Raw genomic sequence first — 23,497 nt, 5'->3', positions numbered from 1 at the left:
AAATGTTGTCTGAGGTTGATTTGTGGCTTCAGTGCATCATAACAATTCCGGAAATACCCATATTGGGTGGTATCTGGTCATCGGCCGCTGTTTTTCGGAAACCGGAAGTCGCCATCTTGGATTTCAAAATGGCATTTGAAGAAAATTTCTGGCCCCTGTGTGCCATTCTGGTTTAAGAAACACCCATATTGGGTGTTATTTGGTAATTTTCGGCTGTTTTCCAGACACCGGAAGTCGCCATCTTACAATTCGAAATGTTGTCTGAGGTCGATAGGTCGATTTGTGGCTTCAGTGCATCATAAAAATTCTGTAAATACGCATATTCGGTGGTATTTGGTCATTTGCCGCTGTTTTTCGGAAACCGGAAGTCGCCATCTTGAATTTCAAAATGGCATTAGGGGAGAGTTTTTGGCCTCTGACCGTCATTCTGGTTAAAGAAACACTCATATTGGGTGGTATTTGGTCATTTTCGGCTGTTTTCCAGACACCGGAAGTCGCCATCTTACAATTCAAAATGTTGTCTGAGGTCGATTTGTGGCTTCAGTGCATCAGTGCTGTTTTTCGGAAACCGGAAGTCGCCATCTTGGATTTTGGAGAAAATTTCTGGCCCCTGTGCGCCATTCTGATTTAAGAAACACCCATATTGGGTGTTATTTGGTCATTTTTGGCTGTTTTCCAGACACCGGAAGTCGCCATCTCACAATTCAAAATGTTGTCTGAGGTCGATAGGTCGATTTGTGGCTTCAGTGCATCATAACAATTCCGCAAATACGCATATTGGGTGGTATTTGGTCATTTGCCGCTGTTTTTCGGAAACCGGAAGTCACCATCTTGGATTTCGAAATGGCATTTGGGAACTATTTCTGGCCTCCGTGCGTCAATCTGGTTAAAGATACGCTCATATTGGGTGGTATTTGGTCATTTTCGGCTGTTTTACAGACACCGGAAGTCGCCATCTTACAATTCAAAATGTTTTCTGAGGTTGACAGGTCGATTTGTGGCTTCAGTGCGTCATAACAATTCCGGAAATATCAATATTGGGTGGTATCTGGTCATTTGCCGCTGTTTTTCGGAAACCGGAAGTCGCCATCTTGGATTTCAAAATGGCATTAGGGGACAGTTTTTGGCCTCTGAGCGTCATTCTGGTTTTAGAAACACTCATATTGTGTGGTGTTTGGTCATTTTCGGCTGTTTTCCAGATACCGGAAGTCGCCATCTTACAATTTAAAATGTTGTCTGAGGCCGATTTGTGGCTTAAGTGCGTCATAACAATCCCAGAAATGCCTATATTAGGTGGTATTTGATCATTTGTTGCTGTTTTTCGGAAACCGGAAGTCGCCATCTTAGATTTCGAAATGGTATTTGGAGATATGACAGAAGAAGGAAGGGTGTCGAAACATTATGGACATGTTTGTTACACCTAAAAACATTCACAGACCAAATTTGGTTGTATTTGGTTGATTGGTTCTCGAGCTATGCGAAATTCGTGTTTCATTTGTATGGGACCCTTCCCTTGTAGAAGAGGGAGGGGTGTCAAACCATTATGGATATATTTGTTACCCCTTAAAACATCCACCTACCAAATTTGGTTTTATTTGCTTGGTTAGTTCTAGAGATGTGGAGGAATTTGTGTTTCATTTGTATGGAACCCCTCCCTTCCAGAAGAGGGAGGGGTCTCAAACCATCATAGGAACCTTTCTCGGTTACACCTACATACAAATTTTCACGTCAATCGGTTCGGTAGTTTCCGAGCCTATATGGATCAGACAGACAGACCGACAGACAGACAGACAGACAGACCGGACTGCATTTTAATAGGTATAGATGTGTTTTCAGATGATCCATTTTTATCAAGCAATTTTCAATTATTAGGTATTAGTAGTTACTTTAATTGGACTTCCTAGCTGGTCTCGGGATACGATGCCGGCCTAATGAGCAAGTTGTCATATGTTAGAATCCCGCCTGGGAATAAACTGTGAGTATTAATAGAATCGTATTGCTAGCTCCGGGCAGTTGTCCTATACTAAAAGTTGGCTACAAAGTCTGTGTCCAAAAAACATAAAGGTCAAGTTTCGTCAGCGAAATGTTAGTAAGACATAAAATACTTTAATAACTAAGCACTGATAAACGATTTTGAATTAAACTTAACAATTGTCAGATGTTTAACGGTTTCAACGCCTAGTCACTTCACTGAGATTCAACTACGGAAACAGTTGTGAGCGCTGTGCCCTGGAATTGAAAAAAGTTACTGAGTAATCTTTAAAAACTCTACCTATTATAGCCACCCTACAAAAAAGAAATAATTCAGGAAAATCAGCACAAATGCTAGAATGGGAAAAATGAATCAGGACGCCTAAATTGGATCTTCGAATCAGGACATGTCCCGCTAAATCATGACGGACCCTACATACAAAGAGACTATTAAGTAGATCGCAAACCGGTTGGATAAACCCCGAGAACGCAAAATCTCAGCTCTGGAAGGTTGTGCAAATGTTCATGTATTTTCAGAATAATTATAAATCTAGTTTAACTCTAGTTTCTTGTTATTGTTCCACTGTTTTAAATAATAAACAACTCATTAGCAGTGTGTGCCCCTTTTTGAACAGCTGTTATTGGCAACCGCATCGGACGTCATATATTTGCTTTACTCATCATCGATTAGACTTCATCTCCTCAACATTTGTATCGCAAAAGTTCATGATTTTCGCCAGCAGTATGTTGTGGATCTCAGCAACGACTAAATGAAAGGAATTTTTAATCATTCTCGGAAAGACGAATTAAACTATCTCTAACTGACAACACAATTCCATGGATTCAAACTCCTCGCATTTATTTTTAAATATTTTCAAATGAATATTTTTATAGTTATTCAAAAGACGCAACAGACACATATTGTTGCAGTGTTAAATCTCCTACAGGTGCAGTTTTAATTCCTCAAATTCAATCCTATAGGATAACATTTAAAAAAGAGACATTTATTTAGCCTACCTACGATTAAGCTTGAAGGGTGTGCTAGACATAGACTGGAGCTATATTGTTAACCTTTTTCCTAATGGTTTCACAATTTAATAATCAATTTAATTTCATTCCAAAGTGATCTCAACCATAGGCGTACGTTTCTTGTGAATTTTTCATAATAAAATAACATCATCTCAAATGTTACGCCAGTTTGATTGTGCCAACATGATAATTGCACATAAACCATAAAAGAGATTTCTGACGCTTATTTCGAATGCAGGGGATGTTTTCCACCTGCTATAGAAACCATGCTTTGAAAATCCACCGTACGATATTGTTATATGTATCAGAGAAAAGGATCCGAGCAAACCAAACATCATACGTTTATTTGAATAGGACGAACAGATCTGTAGATGTTTATGTGCTCAATCCGTTTCAGCAGCGTGTGACTAAACGCATTGTGTGACATGTGCCAAAACGTACCCTTGTAGTAATTGATACGCTTAACAAGCTGAAGCTACATCATCCCGTATATGTGTTGCTGAGTTCTGGCGATATTCTCAGTAAATACCTACCACTGCAAATAAAATAACTTGTGCTGCAAGAAAAGGGTTTCAGTTTTGTTCTTAATATTCAGATTTTCGGACCATATTATTTTATCTCTAGAAGCAATTAATCTGTAATTTATAAGCTCACTGAAGAAAAAAAATCTATATTAATAGTTAGTTTGTTTATTGCAACAGGTCACAATTACACTTTGTCGATAAATGTTAATTATATCAGCATTTTCATTCTGCATTCTGCTTTCTGCCGGCGAGCACTTTGTTGAATCAAAGCGGACAGCGGAATACATTAAATCATATGAATATTTACCTATAGGAAATGAAAGCGACAGGAAATAAGGATGAGAGATTTTTCACTTTTCTCTTTCCACGTTTTCCGCACCCCACTGCACATGATGCAAAGTGTGTCATGGCCCTGTTGATTTACCTTGTACAGAATACGGTGTATTCACGATCCCACAGGTGAAGCAACTTTGCTACGTTGTCATATCAAATGAAATTGCGCTGGCATGTTTTACTTTTCACACCATAATAACAAAATGAGCAACAGGAAGAGCAGCTATGCTATAATAATTATTTAATTCGATTGACTGATCCAGTGGTACGGTTTAATGGGAGAAATAAGGCTTTAATAATGCAGCGAACAAACTCTTCCACGATATAATTAATAATAAAGTATATGTATCAAAACTCTTTAAACCTAAAACTGCTTAGAAGGTACTTTTAGGAAAATTATTACTTCTAGAACATGCATGTAGCAATAAATTTGCTAGTGTATCCAATAAACAATCGACAACAGCTTCCATCGATTTGATGAGGATTTACCATTAACCGAGTACCGTTCGAAAATTTCCTTTCTAAAAGTTATAAAGCGTTCGTCAAACCGAAACAAGTATATGCTTTCCAGAGTTGAAATTATCCTAGGTGATGATGATTTTATGGTCGCACGATGATACTTCTGAAGTGAGTTAGGGGCTTATTTCTCGACAGGCAATTCGTAATTTTAGATTTGTCCTTCAAATGTTGTCAATTTCATCATACATGCAAAATATTCTGCTGCAATAATGCCCATGAGAATTTCATTTCGCAATAATCAAAACAGTAAAAATCATTCTTTGAAAATTTTCAAAGAAAAGTCTGTATAAAGAGAAAACTAAAATCACCTGCACAAAAAACAAGAACATAAGTATACTTAATTCCTATAAAGGATGAAGTATTTTTTCTTTATAAACCTTTTTCCTACCACCTCTCAGAAATATTTATTTTTTTATAATTTATGTAATTTCAGCCTTTCAAACAAAGTCATATTTTAGACGATCCAGTGTTGCAGGAGCCAGAAAATTAAAAAAAATCTGACAGTGTTAAGGATAATAAAACCCATTTTAAAAGACTCTAGCTGATCCAATTATAACGGTCACTGCATTATAACCTATTTCGCGTGTCAAAAATGTTTTGCAAACCAAAAAAAAATTTGTTCGTGAAGTTTTCTAAATTTTGCTGTATATGGTTGAGTTTTTTGAGGCGAAAAGGCTCCGAGTGTACTACGCCCTCCATTGCTCAAGAAAGTAAAGCCGATAGCGCTAGTTCGGGATTGAAAACTCACATGGGACGTCCATACATTCATTTTTTTTTTTCATTATTTCTTGTACATTTCAAAGAATCCACATAATAAATAAAAATTGAATCCATTATCGGATTTGCATAAAAAAACGAATGTGGAATTAACACGAAACGCTAAAAGCAGACAAAACGAGCATGAAAATAAGCTGTCATTTTATTACGTGCGTATTATTCGTCCATATTCGAAAATGTCATGTTGATTCATTGTTGCCACCAAGTCAAGAATGAAGCTTTTGCATTTAAGAAATATAGAATGTAGGTACTGAAAGTTTAATAACGAAACTGTAATAAAATTAAGCTAATTTTTGACAGTTGACAAATGAAAAGACCACGAGATTAAAGTCAGAAGGGGGGGGGGGTCACTTAAAAGACCACGAAAGACCACGGGGGGAGGGGGTACGGGGGAATAAAAAGTGAAAAAAATATGACCACGAGGCCTCGGAACGCCCCCTACGGCTACCAAATTTAGGATGCTGTATCCATTATTCAATTATGTTCGAGCCAGTATATGAGATATTTCTTTATTTTACCATATTATTAGTTGTTGGAAGTTCTCTTCGGTACATACCAATCCTAATTTAAATTACATGAAAAATATGGTAAAAAGTTTGTTTGTTGTCAGTTTGTTTCTTCTTCTAGGCCTTTTTTGCTATAGTGGAATGATCAATGTGGGGCTATTTTAACAGTTTGTCATATCTACCTGCCAATTCCGGTGATTATATCACATTAAATTTTATATCTAGTCGAAAATCTCCAAAAGTTGTATACGTTCAATTGTGCTGCTTATTCAAACTTAATACACATTTCAGTGAACATAACCACAGATAATAATTTAAAAAGTATTTCAAATGCAATATTATTTCTGGTAGCGCTTGATGACAGCATGAAACAGCATGCGGTTAACATGAATTGCTGTACACTGCTGGCATAAGCTGCTGAAAGTTTTTCCAATTCTACACTGTTCTGTGGTTGTGTTTCATTATGAAAGGACAGTTTGTACATGCTTTCGTAGCATTTGAATCAGTCGCTTTCAACATACCAAGTTCAAATAAAGTTGATAATTCTATGTATGAAATTAAGTTTTGTTTCATAACTGTAGTGTGCAGTTAAAACTTATTATTTATACCATAAGGTGCTAAGCTCCCGACACTCAAGAGATCCAGTCCGGAGATTCTTGATAAACAAGCCGCCAATTACAATTAGTCAGTACATTGCTTGTCACTAAATGCTGCCCTTTATTTTTAGCCTTTGACATGCTTCGAACACTTCAGTCGCCGTTCATGTTTTCATCACACTTCGAAAGCTGATTAGGTAATCTTGCCATCCCCAAAACTAGGGTGGTGACAACGAAACTAAACAAGTTTAGTATACTTGTAGTTGTGCTTTTCTATACCTACTTGAAACACGCTTGAGCCACCCTAGCAAACAAACATGGGCTTCATCGCGTGAAAATTTTAGCAAAGCTGAAATAAACTAATGCTTCATTTTTTGACGTACGAAACACGACTCGTGAACTTGCTCTTGGTTTTTGCCAATTTCTGAAAACAAACATTTCGCTAGCCTAGCCGGGCGAACCCAGCTCGAGTGTTTTATAAGCGCAATTCTGGGCACATCACGAATATGCTAACAAGAACGTATTTAACAACACAATTGAGCTTGTCACTCGATAGCATGATAGGAAAAAAAAATTCTATGGTGTTTGTTAACATTGGAACGATTGCTAGTGACATGAAGCACAACGCCTAAACTACACGAACAAAACATGTTTGTGCTACTGACGAATAACCGAAATACATGTTTGGAATAAGCTATTCTTACAGTTACAGTAGGTCACTTACCTCGTACTAAAGAATTAACGGGGTGGTGGAATACAATGTGAATGATTTGTTGAATATGAATTCGTGCAACGTACGGAAGGAGAAACTCTCGACGCTTATTCTTATTGCTGGCCGTCAATCGAATATATGCACGGTCACAATCATCTCAATGTGCGCAGCTGTCATCATGCATTTATTATAAGCAAAATAAACATATGAATAAGTTTCAAAGTCGAATTTTTAATGGTTTTGATATGTATATAAGTAAGAATGCATGATCAAGGATAATCCTGTATATTTCAACCAGCATAGGATTAACAGTCGTTAAAGGAAAAATCACTCCATGTAGGTCTCCTAGAACAGCATCTGTTAGACCAGCGGTTCTCAACCTTTTCTTGTCCGCGTACCCCTTGGCAATATTTTCCTAATCAATTTAACACCCTGGCTTGGAATGTTCTCGCAAAGTGGGAGAGAGTATTGGTAGATCATGTTGTGGTAGTCTATTTGAGGTTTTCAAATCATAGTTTAATTGTTTTATTGCTACAGTCACATTTTAATAGCAAGTTTGAGCAGCAAATGAAGTGTTACAAAGAATATTTGCTTTGTCCGCCATTATTGATTTTTCTCTCTTATTTTCTCTCTTATTTTCCGTCGGTCTAGTTCCGCCACTGTTGTTTGTGCCAATCACCGACGCCCGAGGAGGCGACTTCACCCAGGACCCTAACTTACGACCCGTTGATTAACGGGCCAGCGCCAACGGCTTTACTTCCCACTGCGATGGAAGGCGTGATCCCAGAGAATTTCCGGCTCAGAAAATCTCCTGGTGTCGGCTAGGATTTAACCTAGACAACCATCGACACCTATGTCGGCGTTGGGATTCGAACCCAGGCGTCGAGCGTGGTTGGCGGAGACGTTACGCTAGGCCCTCGCCTTCTTGTTAACACATTCATATACAAAATGTTTTGTTTTGTTTTTGTGTTTCTGTGCTGTCGACTATCATCGTTTGCGAGGGAATTCGTGGGGCAATACCAAGCGGAATTTATGGGTGCCCGCGCCACCACCGACCAAATATTCGCGGTACGGCAGGTCCTTCAGAAATGCCGTGAGTATAACGTACCCACACATCATTTATTCATCGATTTTAAATCGGCATACGACACAATCGTTCGAGATCAGCTATGGCAGAGTATACACGATTATGGTTTTCCGGATAAACTGACACGGATGGTCAAGTCGACGATGGATCGGGTGATGTGCGTAGTTCGAGTTTCGGGGACACGCTCGAGTCCCTTCGAATCTCGAAGAGGGTTACAGCAAGGTGATGGATTATCATGCTTGCTATTCAACATCGCTTTATAGGGTGTGATACGTAGGACTGGTATCGACACGAGTGGCACGATTTCTAGAATGTCTGTTCAGCTCTTTGGCTTCGCTGATGACATTGATATTGTAGCATGAACCCTTGAGAAGATGACGGAGACGTACATCAGACTGAAGGCTGAAGCCGGAAGAATTGGACTGGCCATTAACGCATTGAAGACCAAGTACATGAGAGGAAGAGGTTCCAGAGAAGACAGTGTAAACCTCCCACCACGAATTAATATTAGCGGTGATGAAATGGAGGTGGTAGACGAGTTCGTGTATCTGGGTTCACTGGTGACTGCTGACAACGACACCAACAGAGAAATTCGTCGACGCCTTATGGCTGGAAATCGTGCCTACTTTGGACTCCGGAGGACGCTCCGCTCGAAGAAAATCCGCCGCCGCACGAAGTTAACCATCTTCAAAACACTGATCAGACCGGTAGTCCTCTACGGCTACGAAACCTGGACCATGCTCGTGGAGGACCAACGCGCCCTTGGGCTTTTCGAACGGAAGGTGCTGCGTACCATCTGTGGTGGAGTGCAGATGGAAGAGGCGGATGAACCACGAATTGCATCAGCTGCTGGGAGAACCACTCATCGTACAAACGGCGAAAATCGGGAGACTACGGTGGGCTGGGCATGTCGTTAGAATGTCGGACGACAACCCGGTGAAAATGGTTCTTGATAACAACCCGATTGGAACGAGGCGACGGGGCGCGCAGCGAGCAAGGTGGCTCGATCAAGTGGAAGACGACCTGCGGGGCCTCCGCAGACGACATGGCTGGCGAGCTGCAGCCATGGACCGAATTGAATGGAGACGACTTCTTCGAACAGCAAAGGACACTTCGGCCTGGAGCTGACTGGTAAGGTAAGTTTGTTTGGTTTTGTTCTCGATGGCTGCTTCTTGACAAAAATAAGCCTCTCTTACAATAAAACTGGCCAGAAAGACAATTCGTTAAAACCTTCCCACGAAATTATAATTTTCGATAATTTTAGCAGGAGGAACGAGGCTCGGCATAGTAGACCAGTAATTTGTAATTGTATTTGTTTGTATTTTTTCATCTGACATGAATGGTGTCTTAATGAATATATAAAAATTTACAAAATTGTCGAACGTGAAATCTCATTTCTAAAACGACTAGAAGTTTCATTGAAGTCGAGAGATCCTCCACAAGCATGAAAGTCCGGATCATCGCCGCATCATATGCCTAGGCAGTACGGTGGAATGTTTCCTGCAGCAGTGATGGTACCGGAGAGAACGTTGAGCCGAAAATCCAACATGAAAAATAGTAGAAAAGAGTCAGCTTCTCCACTAAGCACCTCCGCGACGAACAACGCCTGTTGAATTTTACGTCTATTTTCAAGTGTGTCGGTTTTCGTATTCAGGAAGAACTAGAGGATTTCGCCATAGGAGGTGACGTAGGGCCAATCGGATGAATCTTCGCTGAACGCCTTCAATTCTATCGATTCAGCACGTATCTACAGGATTCCAGACAATACAAGCGGTCTCAAGAAATGGTCTCACCAGCGCACAATGCAAGGACTTCAAGCAGTATGGATCATTGAATGCCAAAGACTTTCGTAGTGAAACCAAGTTTGGCCTTGGCAATTATCAAGATGCAGTGGTTGTTGAATGATAGTATTGAACCTCGGACGACTTTCAAGTTATTCATTTTGATACGCTCACGATTAGTTTGTTGCGAGAGCACCAGTATGTGAACACATTGCAAACAGTGGCAGCCTGCAATTGAACGAATTACAAAATATATTTTCAAGTCATCGGCATAGATGATTTTGCAACCAGATGCAATTTCAAAGCAACATAGTTGAAAAATAGCGTAAACAACAGCGGGCCTAAGTTGTTGCCTTGGGGCACTCCGGTTAAATTGCAGAAGCTCGAAGATACACAGAAGTCAACTTTAACACGAAGTTCACGACCAGGTCCAGATTAGACCTCCTCCACGATACCAGCCTCGAAGAAGATCCAAGACGAGATAGTTTAGCCAACAGTATATTGTGATCGACTTTGCCGAAAGCCGCCTTCAAATCTGTGTAGATGACATCAACTTGAGTTTTATTCTACATTGCAGTAATACAGGTGAAGTCCAGCAAATTCGTGATAACAGATCTTCCAGATCTCATAGATTGGCTAAGGATCACATCACTGTCGCCAGCTTCAAACACGGGAACATGAACGATTGCTTCCAAGCTGCTTCCATCGTTGGGCGAGCGGGTAAAAATGGCTGCGAGTGGTGCAGCAAAATCAACAGCACAGCGACATAACATACCGTCAGATCCCGTGGAAATTGAACTTTTCAGCTTTTTCGCAGTAGAGATAACCATTGCAGGAGTAACCGCAAACGACGTCAGATGCAGTCCACAGGACTGACAGCTTCGAGTTCAGAGGCAGGAGTTTCGTCAACGATGCAAAAAGATCTCGCAAGATTCGGCAGAAGATTTTGCTTCAACATCATCCAAGGCCACGTTGCACGACACCGTAGTTTTTTTTTCGTTAACTGTTAACGAATTTACAGAAACTTTTCGGGTTACGTCGTAGGTTAATCTGCATTCTCATGACATGAGCCTTGTATAAAGCCAAGTTTAGCTTTCGATACGTCTGGCGCGTTGGAAACTAATTTTGCTAAAAGTGTAAGTGTAAGTGTAAAAGGAAGGATAAAAGCGGTTAAAACATACACATAATCACGAATAATAATATAAGCATATCGCATACTCTCAAATGTGATAATGTATATTATAGCAGTGTGGAACCCTCCCAGCTGGTCGCGAGGTACGATGCTGGCCTAACAAGCCAGTCGTCGTAGGTTCGAGGATCGGCTCGGGGGAGACTGTTAGTGTCAATAGGATCGTAGCGCTAGCCCCGCAATTGTCCTGTACACTTTACAGTTGGCTGCGAAGTCTGTGTATAATAAAACAGTAGGTCGAGTTCCGAATCGGAATGTAGCACCCAAGGCTTTCAGTAATGTGGAATACAGCAGACATCCCGGTGATAGAATGAAAGATCCATTTTTCAAGTCGCAGCAGGTTATCCTTACAAAAACACTCAATTTCTGGTTACCGAGTACCCAGTAACTGTGAATAAAGTTTTTCTAAGCATCTTCTGAACCGGTTTGACTGAAAAAATTTTTAACATGTAAAACTGTATTATTTAACTTGTTACATAGCCGTTTTTGAAAATTCCAAAAGTTATCAAAATGGCGGCCATTTTAGTAAAAAATAAGGTTTTTTTTTCTTGAAACAAATACCCGGCTTTATAATCGCAGCTTCATTTTGAACAAAACGTAGGTATAATAGAAAACTGCCCTGCGTGAAAAATGGTGAAGAGAAGAGATTTCCCATACCTGGCGTTTTACAAAGCGTTCATCTATCTCAAAAGCAATCGTTAATTTTGAAAGTCCAAAACTGTCTACCTCGTTTTGTATTATTAATGTTGACAAGAAGTCAAAGGTGTATTCTAAACAATGAATTTTTCATACATACTTACAGTTCCCGACAATCAAGCTCATTAAATGAATACCAAGTACTAAGCTTATAATGATTAATTGCAATATTCTATCAAGAACTGAATTACGATAATTGAGTGTCTTCCCGGTCAGAGCATCTTTAACGAAACGTGCAAACGAAACCAAAATTAGCTCTACGGCAAAAAACAACCCACACAGTCAGAAAAAGTATCTAGATGATTAGCAGTAAAATAATCCCCATGACAATACAAATCCAACCATGTGACAGATACCACACTCTGAACCTTCGGGTCCTGTAATGTTTCAGAGTTGTTTTAGTGGGCCGGTTTGCTATTTTGTTCCATTACAAGTATCACCCCAGGTGCAAAATCTCATAAGGCACTGATTTGGAGCATTTTATTCCAGTACAAAGGTCCGAGATGAGGCTAGGACAAAGTGTCCTGTGACCGACCATTGATCAATCCGCTTTCACGGTGTTTTTGCACACTCATTTTGGGATCCAGACCAGAGTCAGTCACAATTTTTTCCCCTCATAGAAAAACTTTGCTATTTTTCCGTGCCACATGGTTGGTTAATTTAATTCCGTTTTTATCCGCTTTTGCTTCACAAAACGTGTTACGCGTTTGTAGCCACTCTTTTCCGATTGCCATTATAGTCGGTGGAAGTTCATTCCCTGCTGAGCGCCAAAACTTTCTCTTAATGAGAAAACTTCATTTTTATTTCTTTTCCTATATTCAACGTTCACGATCACTGATTCTTTGTCTCAATCTGTTCGGTTTCCTCCGAAAAAAAGAAGAATTTTCAATCCTATACCATCATTTCAAATGAAAATAATTTTGGCATCGTCACCCATCTTCATGACTGGTGGGTTGTACTTTGTCTCTCTACTTTTAGCCCGCACGGGTGAATGACAAGATGAATGGTTACAACACGAAGTGGTTTCATGCCTTTGCTATCCGTCACTTTCATTCTATGGCAGACAGTGGTGTTTGATTGAATTTTCCTCGCATAATTGATTACCACAGGAAACGCGAGTTTTGTCTATTATGTATCTCAGCTGTTCCTGTTTAACACCTCAATCCTTGGAGAATATTACGGAGAGGCCAGTAACCAACCATAGCCATAAATTTATCTAAGATCGAATACTCGAAGCGGGTGGTGTTTCGTAAATATTTAACAACGACTAGAACTTCTACAGTTCATTTAATTGCCATTATGTAGAAATAGAGAAAAAGTGCACCGTTGTGAATTTTTGTTCTATTGGCGCCCTGTAGTCTGCAACAAAACGAAGCGTTGAATATTTTACCGTTACAGACCACAAACTGACGACCATTTCGACATGTCGTGTAAAATATTCCAGGAAATATTCCAGCAAATGATACCATAGAACATGATAAATTACATTTCCGAGAACGCGTTTTCATAAAGTTCGGTTGCATTAGAAAAGTGGTTAGAAAGCTAGGTAATGAGTTTACATAGGGTTGTTATGAACAATTTCACATACATGTACTCAATTAATTGTTGCGTTCACTTTTCCAAATGGGAAATTTGCCAATTGAATCAGCAGCATAAAAAAACAGATTTTCTTAAATTTGGTTACCACTTATCAGATTAATATGGCTGCAGCACTTTTCTAAAACTTTGTCAACGATTTTCTTCATCTTTATTTAACGTTATTAACGTTGTTCTGTTCATTAATTTTTGATTTAGTTGGAAAACAATTTAGCGCCATTTTTAGCACTCAAAAAACAAAGTGTTCGAGACAAACGTTTCCAATTGCTGGAAAGAACCAAATATTTATAAAAATGATCCTCCATGGACCTCGTAGTAACCTAAAACTGATTAAATGGTTTCAGGTAATCTGCTGGATTTATAAGAATGAGAAATTTTAAAACCTTCAAAACCTTTAAAAAGATTCCTTTTATAGTTTTGGCATGTCTTAGATAAGTATGAAGGTGATCTGCAGAATTGTTATTTAATCCCATACAATCATTCACTTGCATTCGAAGTAATTTTGAAGCTAAATAAAGTTAACCATCAAACTTTGATGAAAAATATATTGTCTAAGTACATACCATTTCATCAATATTTGTTCAGAAAAATTCAAGAATTTTATTTAACGAACTACAAGTTGTTCTGATTTTCAAAAGCTCATGAGTTTTTAAAGAATGAAATAAAATTCAAGTATATGCAATTACCAGTATACAATTTTATACTAGCCCAATATTTGACAAAAACATCGACATAATCCATAACATCAATTTCAATCAAGTTCTTAGAAGTAAAGATTAGAATTAGATGAATCCTCTTGCAATCGTGAACAAAAGTTTGATTCTTATCTGATTAAGAATCAAACTTTTGTATACGTTTTTAGAGCATTCCAGGGGAATAAATTTTCTCGATCATACTCATGCTTATCTTACGATAATCAGAAACAGATTCCACTGATAATTTAGAAACAGTGATTTAAAATGCATGATTACTTTTGCTGCAAATCATACTATAGTACTTACAGATACTTGCTGAATTTATGCAAATCACGATAGCACCGACGCACAGTGGTCGGAAAGGACTGAAATCAGGGCGAAATTAATAACTACTAAGGGTTGCCTCCTAGTTAAACGATGTCTTCTCGAAACTTGATCCTGAAACTATTGGCCAACTTTTGGTAATGGCTATGTAGTTCAAAGTTTCACCACTAGGGCGGCGCTATCGCTAATTTCTCAAGGAAGCAAAATAGAAGGATAATGTCTAAGAAAAGTTTGTAGAGAATAGTATTTTGAGAAACTCTTCCATGGATATGAAGTTAGTACCTGATGTATTTTTTGAGAAATTTAGCAATTAATCTCAAAAAAACATGATTTACTGCTACTTATAGCATGTTTAAGAAGAAAAACCCGAAAAATCTCGAATTTCACCATTTAGGTATATCAAACATAGTTAAGTATGCGTAACGGCTATTAATATTTAGGTAGTTCGAATTTTAATTTTACGAGTGGCGTTCTAAGCTAACATTGCTTGCTAAAAAATGGCCGCTTGCGCGTCGCACGCTCGTTTTTGTTTTTGATATTGTGAACGTTTCGGCGAAAATGGCCCAGAAAACTTTTTTGTTCCTGTCTCTATGAACACGAGAGAGCATTTTAGTATTTGAATGAGCGCGAGTATCGGCGGGGATACCATTTAAAACTCTACATAAAGTTGGAGTGCCAAGTATTTCATTATACTTATTTTATGGAGGGCTTATTTCCATGAAACAACTTTAAAGAGGATATCTGAAGTTGTTAGAATGCTAGAGTAAGGCTATATAATCATTTCGACACTATTGTAACATTCATTACTACTTCTGCATTTTGTAATAAATCACCTGGGTAAACAACGTGAAAATAAAGAAGTCGTGAATAAACAAGAAGCCTACTTTCTCAACTATGTTAAATGTATGACAACATTAATAATCCGAACATTCTGATGATTTTCCACTAGCTTAAACCCTGCAGAAATGATTCCCGAAGAGGGCTTACTCGATGTATTAAGTTGAAAAATTGACTTTTTTCCGACTATATGCAGTTCCAGACCACTGTGCGACGGCAATGCGTAATGGTTATATTTGGGTCTTACAAGTGCTCATAACTACATATTTGTAACAATATGCATACTCACTTTCTCACTTCGTACAATATAAATTCATGACAATTTTTTAGAAATATTGAAGTAAATATCTTTCTGTAATGAAAATGAGATGTATTTCACTTTGATTTGCAGGAATGTATACAATATCATTGCACAGACTTACAGATAAATTTATGATAACAAAACCCGTTGAGATAATATTACAAAGTTTAGGGATTTTTACCTGTCTCGCACTCCACAAACGTTCCAATCAAAAGCACAATACAGCGAATGAGTAATCTGTAGCACCATACACACGTCACGTTTCCGAAAAATGATTACCGTTAATTACAATAATTTTTCTTTCCCGCTCAAGTCCTTTTCGCCTAACGACACAATTATATTAACTTTGTTTTCTTTATCCCATCGAAAGCGCTGCCATTGAGAGTGATTTATTCGATGCTCCTTTTTCGTAAATCCAATTGGTTTGAAGCTGTGTTTTTCGGTTCCACTCACTCGGTCCAATTTTCCTTTCACTGCGCGGTTTTAATAGCTTTTGATTTTCCGCTTTTCCTTGGTGCAATTTTATGCTCACTAATTATCACTTTACTGGCGAGTGGAAAAACTCACTTTTTCGCTTTTTGGTGTGTTAATTATGAGTGGTCCGCTCTGCTCTTTATCCCGCGCGATTTTCCAATTTATTCAAACTGTGTGAAGTTATTTGATGATCCGCCGTTACTAATTTTCAGTAATGCTTTTCAAAGTATTCCGATAGCTCTGGCACCTCACTACAATGATTACACTTTATTTTGCATAAACTTCCATAAATAGCCCAATAGCCACACTTTCCCGCCCGCTAGATTGCAAGGTTAGGATTCGATCATCAGTTTGCGTTTTTGCAAAATGATTATTATTTTACAAACCAACAACACATTTGACATCGATGCTGATGCTACCTCTCACGTTTGCCACTTATCATTTATCAGTGTCAGAAATGTTCTGAACTAATGCGATCACGCGGATTTTCTTCGAGCTGGATCTGTTGGCGATGCTTCACTGAGACTTTTTCGAAACTCTCCCAGGAAGATAGTCCTTCTCTCCTCCCTATCCTCATCAAAACAAAAGCAGCACTGTTGGCACTGCAGTCTAGCTAACACCATATGGCTCGAAGCTTGAAACGTGTCCACCTACAACGGCCGCGAGAAGTCAACTGAAACGTTGGTTCCGTTTCATACCTCACAGCACGGTATGCGGCGGAAATTTTGTCAATGCACCACGAAGAATGCGAACCCTCCGAAGCATCGAGAGCAAGGGAATCCAACAATAGCCCATAAGGTTCTCCCGACGGAAATGCTGCGCCACCGTGTACAACATAAGCCTAGAGAGCGAGAGCGTCGCGCAGAGAAGATAGAACGCAAGCATGTGTAACGAAATCACACTGCGAGACTTTGGTGTTTAGTCGCCGAAACCGTATGTATATGCCCACTGCTGCACGGCTGTGGGTGGTGTTCGGGAGGCGAATTTGAACGTTCACCACTCGGATTTTTTTTGCTCATCAGAGCATAACACATAAAACACAGTGAGAGGAAAGCGAACGTTTCTTGTATAATATAGGGAGATGGAATCGTACGAATTACTCGCACATAAAGCGCGGGTACTACTCAAAATCCTACTATAGAAATGTAAACAAACCTTGTCTCACTTCGCTTGTCTGGCTGTGCTATGATGGTTATTGTTCAGAACGAGAACTGTTCATGTTTTTCTCCTTCCTACATTCATGCGAGCTCTGATTCATTCGTCTGGTTTTTCGGGCCAAACTCAATGCCCGAAGAAACATTTTACGCGGTGTAAAAAAAGCATTGTTCTCAGCCTGGTCAAGTACGTTTTAGCTAAAAAACAAATCCCAAATGTCATCTGCCAATGTCTTAGGTTTTAGTTGTTCAGTGTAGAAGCTAATTACAAGATTCTGTTACAAATGTATTTTAAGGAGTTTTTGCAACCCATATGACGACGCTTGCTAGAAAGTCTTGGCACGTCGACGATGAGCAACAATGCACAATCACAATCTTTCACGCAAAACGGAAATAAAGCTATGCTAGATTTGAAATGGTGACTGTACCTTCATGGAGCAGCAAATCGACTTTTGTTCGACCACAAATCGAAATATGCCACCAGCCCGTGACACACCAACCGGCAGACAACCAGCGACAGTCGTAAAGTAACAAACGGCATGGTATACGGTGACGGGAGCTCACTTTCGTTACGCTCGCTGATCATCATGTGCCCGATTCGGTGACTCGACTTCTCCGATCATTCCTGCACACTTCCCTATACTCCAACCTAAAGCTACACGTTATCCGTTAGCAAACATTTTGCGGCTTCGAATTTTACGCGCTGTGGCGATTTATTATATTGTTTTGCTTTGTACACATTTTCCATTAATGTACCGAATGTGATCTAGTAAAAATTGTGAAAGGTATACAATGGAAGGTAGGGCAGCAATGCTGGGCCCTGAAATAAAATAAAAAGAGAGAAGTAACTAACCGCTGCTTTCTCGCATGCAATGAGTAGAATGCTAATTAATGAAAATACATTTTATGGTAATTATTAACAGTGTATGCTTATTACGATAGCCTCATTACGTGAGCACTCGATATTTCGTATCAACATATGCTATACAGCAGTCTGACAAATTTTCAATGGTTGTCATAGTATTAGCCAATATTCAATGGTATTGCATTTGCACGAACAACTCTCTAAGCTGCCTGTAATCGCATATCAGTGGCACGTTGATTTTCTTCTCTTTTTATTTCTCAGTTGAAAGATTTGAGTCGTATAATTTTTCAAACATGTAAAGTAACCAAAGTAGGTCTTGATCATGAAAAAGCACCAGGTATGCAATCACAAGACGTAACACAACGGTTATTATCTTGAGAGATCGAATATTGCGTGATTCTTACGATCTTAAAACATTATATCTGAATGAGCTTGTATTGAGTGTAAGCGCCAAAGCAACAGGAGTGTTTGTCTTTTATGTCTGATTGCGAAGAACATCACAGCATCCATTATCTTAACCTACCGGAATCTATTTGATATTAAAAATTCCGAAATAGCTTCTCATTAAGTGGCAATTCGACTTAAAAAATTCTCGCATTCATGGTAATTATGGTGCGCTACATAAGTTTAATAAACTATACACATAAAAAATATAAATTTTATCAGTTCAAAATAAATATGTTACTTATATAATCAATTTTTGCAATGAAAAATTTAATGCAAAAAATTAGGTGGTTATATACCTTTTTAGTTTTCAAAAAATCGATTCTTTTATTGCATTATTTCAAAGTACAACATCATTGAGAACATTTTTACAAATTTTCATAAAGATCTGAGCAAAAGGAAGAAAGTTAGAGTTAGAAAGCGCGCCTCGCCACGGCCGCATAAGCTAAACTTGAAACGTTATACGCGTTTATCTCGGAATGGTGTTTCTCAAAAAATGACTTTGCCGTGTATACGATCACGGTGAAACTACTGTACCGATTTTCTTCATCTTTTTTTTTTCAAATGTTCGTTATTGAATTCCCTGGTTGTTGAACGATCGATTTTTGATACACGAAGCTTGACTTTGTCGAAAAAAAATTTTCATGCAAATTTCACCGCTGAAAACATGTTTTTTCGGGAAAAACGTCCCCGTTTGCACTGAAAACAAAATACTCATGAAAACGATCGTCTAGATACCCTGCACACTTCTAAACTAATGAAATAATATAAGTTTTTTTTTATTCCAGTTGATCTGCTGCATCGCTATCGTAAACTCCGCAAAACTCTGCCAAAAAAGCGTTTCGAAGAAACGGCCATTACTCGCCAAATAATTGATATTTTGTATTAACAAACGTAGTTTGCTGTTGTTGAATAAATGAACTTTTAGAAAATTACTACTTTCATGCAATAGAAAAGGTGCTACACGCCTAAAAAATTCCAAACTTTGCTCTTTTTTTCGAGCAAAAAGGTATATAACTCCTTAAACATGCTAAAAAACACAGCGCAAAACCACCAAAAAAGTTTTACCAATCGTTTTTTGCCAAATAATTGAACAAAAAAGTTTTTCTTTTCCCAGGTGGGCATATATTTATTACCATCCACATTTTGGACTAAAGAATCGCTGTACACGTGGAATGTGGATGAGCCCTTGTTTATTTCATAAAGAGAGCTTTTAAAGCTTTGTTTAGATGACAACACTTAATTATTTATGTCATCGATACCATTGATCTCATATCTTTTTAGTTCATTATTTGGCAACAAGTTATCAAATTAGTTTCAGTCATCCAGCATTAATTGATAACCGGCATTTTGAAAATAATCAGTACCTATAATATTAATTGAAACATAAAAGCAAAGCCTTGGTGCTACATTCCGATTCGGAACTTGACCTTCTGTTTACTATACACAGACTTCGCAGCCAACCGTTAAGTGTACAGGACAATTGCGGGGCTAGCGCTACGATCCTACTGACACTAACAGTCTCTCCCGAGTCAGGACTCGAACCTACGACGACTGGCTTGTTAGGCCAGCATCGTACCTCGAGACTAGCTGGGGAGGCATTTAATTGAAACATACAGCTATACCGTATTAATGATCAAAATTTGAGCTTAATTGAAACATACAGCTCAAATTTTGATCATTTATACGGTATACACCATTAACCAATGCAGATCATAATAGCTTAGCTTTGAGCTAAAATTGGACATTCCTTCAAAGGCCTGCCTATTCTCAAACCTATAACCGAGCTTCAGTTTCTATTTTGTCCAATAATGCATGTATCCTGTTTTCAAGGGCGCCACTCATTTTGATGTAACGCAATATACCAGCCGTCAGATCAGTAAAATATTTCATAGATAACAAAGAAAAGAAGGCAAAAAGGTCAGCACAGTGTTATGATAAGAATTTCTATGTGACTTGTTTAAGGTACATGTTCCGAAATTCGCTCTTCTGGAAAACATACATCAGTTACAATAACTAAAAACTCACGTTGACTGTCAGCAGAATTCGCAGATTTTCATTTGCACTTTTAATTGATATATGTACTACTCTATACCTAATATATGGACTTGAATGTAAACTGTTTAGCTACTGCATATGATCGACAAAACTAAAATGCAGTCATAAATTTTCAGCAGCTCGAAACTGTTCCGATATTGCGCCAATCACCATTCACCCTCAATAAAAGAATTCTATTCTCTCCAATCTGCACGGAAGCATTCAAAAATGTGCCTATATTTATGGCACCTGTCCAGGCATGGGTACAACGGATAAAAAAGTCATTGCTTTGCTTTGGACTGGTCTCGAACGTTTCTTTGGTTTTCTTTCTTTCTACCGTTCAATTCAGTGCGAATTCCACACAGTCGAGTGTAACATAAAACGAGACGCGAAGAGAATTCAAATACAGTTTCATCAATAGACGCCCGGCTATTAACGGAGCTTCGTCGTAAGCTGCACCGCAGAGCGCAGTGACATCGTCGTCAACGGAAGACAAAGAAACGCATTCGGTACTGGAAGCCGGACAGTCACAATCACAATCAACAACTTTTAGCACATAGCTTCGCTTTGTTTCATCGTTCGTCGACTCGGAATGTGAACTATGGCTTTTTGATAGTAGGTGAGTATTGTTTCAATGGCGAGGTCAAAGTAGGTCTTGTTTTATGAGATCTGTAAGTCACTCAAGTTTGGCGATGGTGCATGCTTATAATCTTTATATTTCTCGGTAAAACTAACGTCAGGCATGCAAAATTTGAAAAATATGACGTTCACATATTTCTAAATGTTATATTACGTTTGTTTCATTTACCTGTTGTGATTATTCTTTTATACGTGTCTAGGTATAATATTTATAAGCATAAATTAAACTTTGAAGTATTTAAATTTCTTCTGGTTCGATACCACATGTGCGAAATGCGTAGAAGAACTTACAGATTTCTAATGTTATTGCTGTTAACCTACATCTCAAAAAGCCTATCCGGTGAAACGATTTACCAAATAATAACCAAAATTGAGTTCATGAACTAATTACATTTTTTGTCCTATGACTTACCTACATTTTAAGTTATAAAGTAGGCAATGTATGTGATTTTTTTGAGGATGCTAATCATGAACACGGGCTGAGGATGTGATTTAGACTTAGACAAAATTTCCCTCGTCCAGACGGGACGAAATTTCGGGTAACATTACTTTACTGCCGGTACCCGCATAACTGTCCCATACTGATTTTGGTCACTTTTGAGTTATCATCGGGAATCGACTTAATTGTTATCATATTTTCTGAAAAAAAAATTAAAATTGATACTGTTGTATGGAAAAACATGGAAAAAATACCAAGTTGTTTTTGTCCCATATTGAAAGTACCCGCATTACAGTCCCACTGCATAGTGGTACAAACTGCAAACATATAATTTTGCTCCAGATTAGTGTATATCGGATTATATTAGGCATATAGAAGTATGTCATTTAACTACCTAGACAAATGTTGTTTTTCTGTAGTACAATCTACGTTGCCAATGATACTGCCGGTTGCTGGTTGAATTTATTTGTGATGGGACAAAATATGCGAGTACTTTTGGAATGTACCCACATATTTTGTCCCATTTTGTCTTCTATCCAAGTTATATAACGTAAAACCAATTCCATCTATGGTTTTTTATTCTCAACGATAAACTTGTGGTGCCATGAAACTGTTATGGTCATTGGTTCTGGATGTAATTGCTGGAAATCCGAAAATTCACGGATAATATTAAATCGCCGTTTTCTCAACATGTTGTTTTTCATTATGGGACAGTTATCCGGGTACCGGCAGTTTAGCTCCACACCAAATGTGCACAAACTGCTAGTTTCATTCTTGACATATATTTTTTATCTACGCTTCATAGGAGCAAACTTTGAAAAAGTCTCGTGTGCAGAGCTGATTCAAACCTGCAATACTGTTGAATCAAATACTCGTACTATACGGTGCGACGGCACTAAGAACAATATTTATGACAAGTGAAACTCCATTCCCTATAGAAAATGCTTGCAGCCAGTCTAACAACATAACAACATTGAGCAGTAGTTGATTCAGCAATATCGTAAGAATGCTTTATCTGTAGAAGTTTTTATAGAGGTCTTCCTTAAGAAAGGACCCTACTCTGGAAGGTCAAAACATAATAACTTTCGAGATTTTTTTTTTTCAGATGTTTATAGTAGAGTGAAGTGTTCAGGTATTTTAGCTATCAATTAAGGTATATTTGAAGATGTATTTTGCATGCCGAGAATGCAAATATAGTGAGTAGTGTAAATGAATAAAAATATCCCAGTGCATAATTTATATTGCTTATCCAATTCAAAGCCTTTCAATTATTACCGAATTGCAAATTTGAGCAAAATAAATTACGTAAGTTTTAATACGGCTCAACAGAAAGTTATAAAGTTTAATTTCTAAGACAATTACCTAATTTATTCAACATATAAATATTTTTATTTAGCCTAAAATTCATATGGAAGTGTCACTGAGTCGAATGGATAAAAAGAATCTGCTTTACTTATCCCGTTAGGATTGCGTAGGACGAATAAATCGAACCTTTGGTATTCACTTTGGCCAAAAGAATAGTAAATGCTATTATTATTTTTAAAACACAAAAAACGACATACACAAACTTTAACAAGTCAGTTATGGCAATAATTTTTATACCAAAAATATTGCTGACAAAGAATCACATTACCTTCCAGTCTCATCAAGATGAACAAAACAACTCAACAAAAGTTATTCTTCGTATGTTCAAATCTTGGCTCAAAGGGATCGTTAGCGTCAATAGTATTGTAGCACTAGCCTTGCAACTGTCATGTAGGTACACTAGCGGCTGACAAATCTAAAAATCAGGGAAATTTCCAAACTTTCCTGATAATTTTGTAAGCTCCTGCCAAATACATTTCAAGCCTTTATGCGAAGGATTGAACATGCAACCTATAGTGAATATAAAAATATACGCGCAGCGCGTCACTTACACTTTTTCATCCTCTCAGAATATATGATTTTATCAAACAACTTAATAATGTCCCAC

At 38.2% G+C, this 23,497-nt stretch overlaps 1 protein-coding gene across 2 annotated transcripts in view; it reads right to left on the bottom strand.

Moving 5' to 3' along the window:
- LOC129726657 (uncharacterized) overlaps positions 1-16,605 on the bottom strand; it is a 279,894-nt gene extending 263,289 nt beyond the window's left edge. For both annotated transcript variants that reach the window (XM_055683609.1, XM_055683610.1), the window contains exon 1: positions 15,655-16,605. The gene's annotated coding sequence lies outside the window, so the exon portion shown is untranslated. The remainder of the gene's footprint in view (positions 1-15,654) is intronic.
- Positions 16,606-23,497: the final 6,892 nt, after the last annotated feature.

The sequence above is a fragment of the Wyeomyia smithii genome, chromosome 3, assembly GCF_029784165.1.
Source record: "Wyeomyia smithii strain HCP4-BCI-WySm-NY-G18 chromosome 3, ASM2978416v1, whole genome shotgun sequence".
NCBI classification, from domain to species: domain Eukaryota; kingdom Metazoa; phylum Arthropoda; class Insecta; order Diptera; family Culicidae; genus Wyeomyia; species Wyeomyia smithii.
Note: the sequence above shows the minus strand (reverse complement) of the source record. Positions and strands in the feature narration are given on the sequence as shown.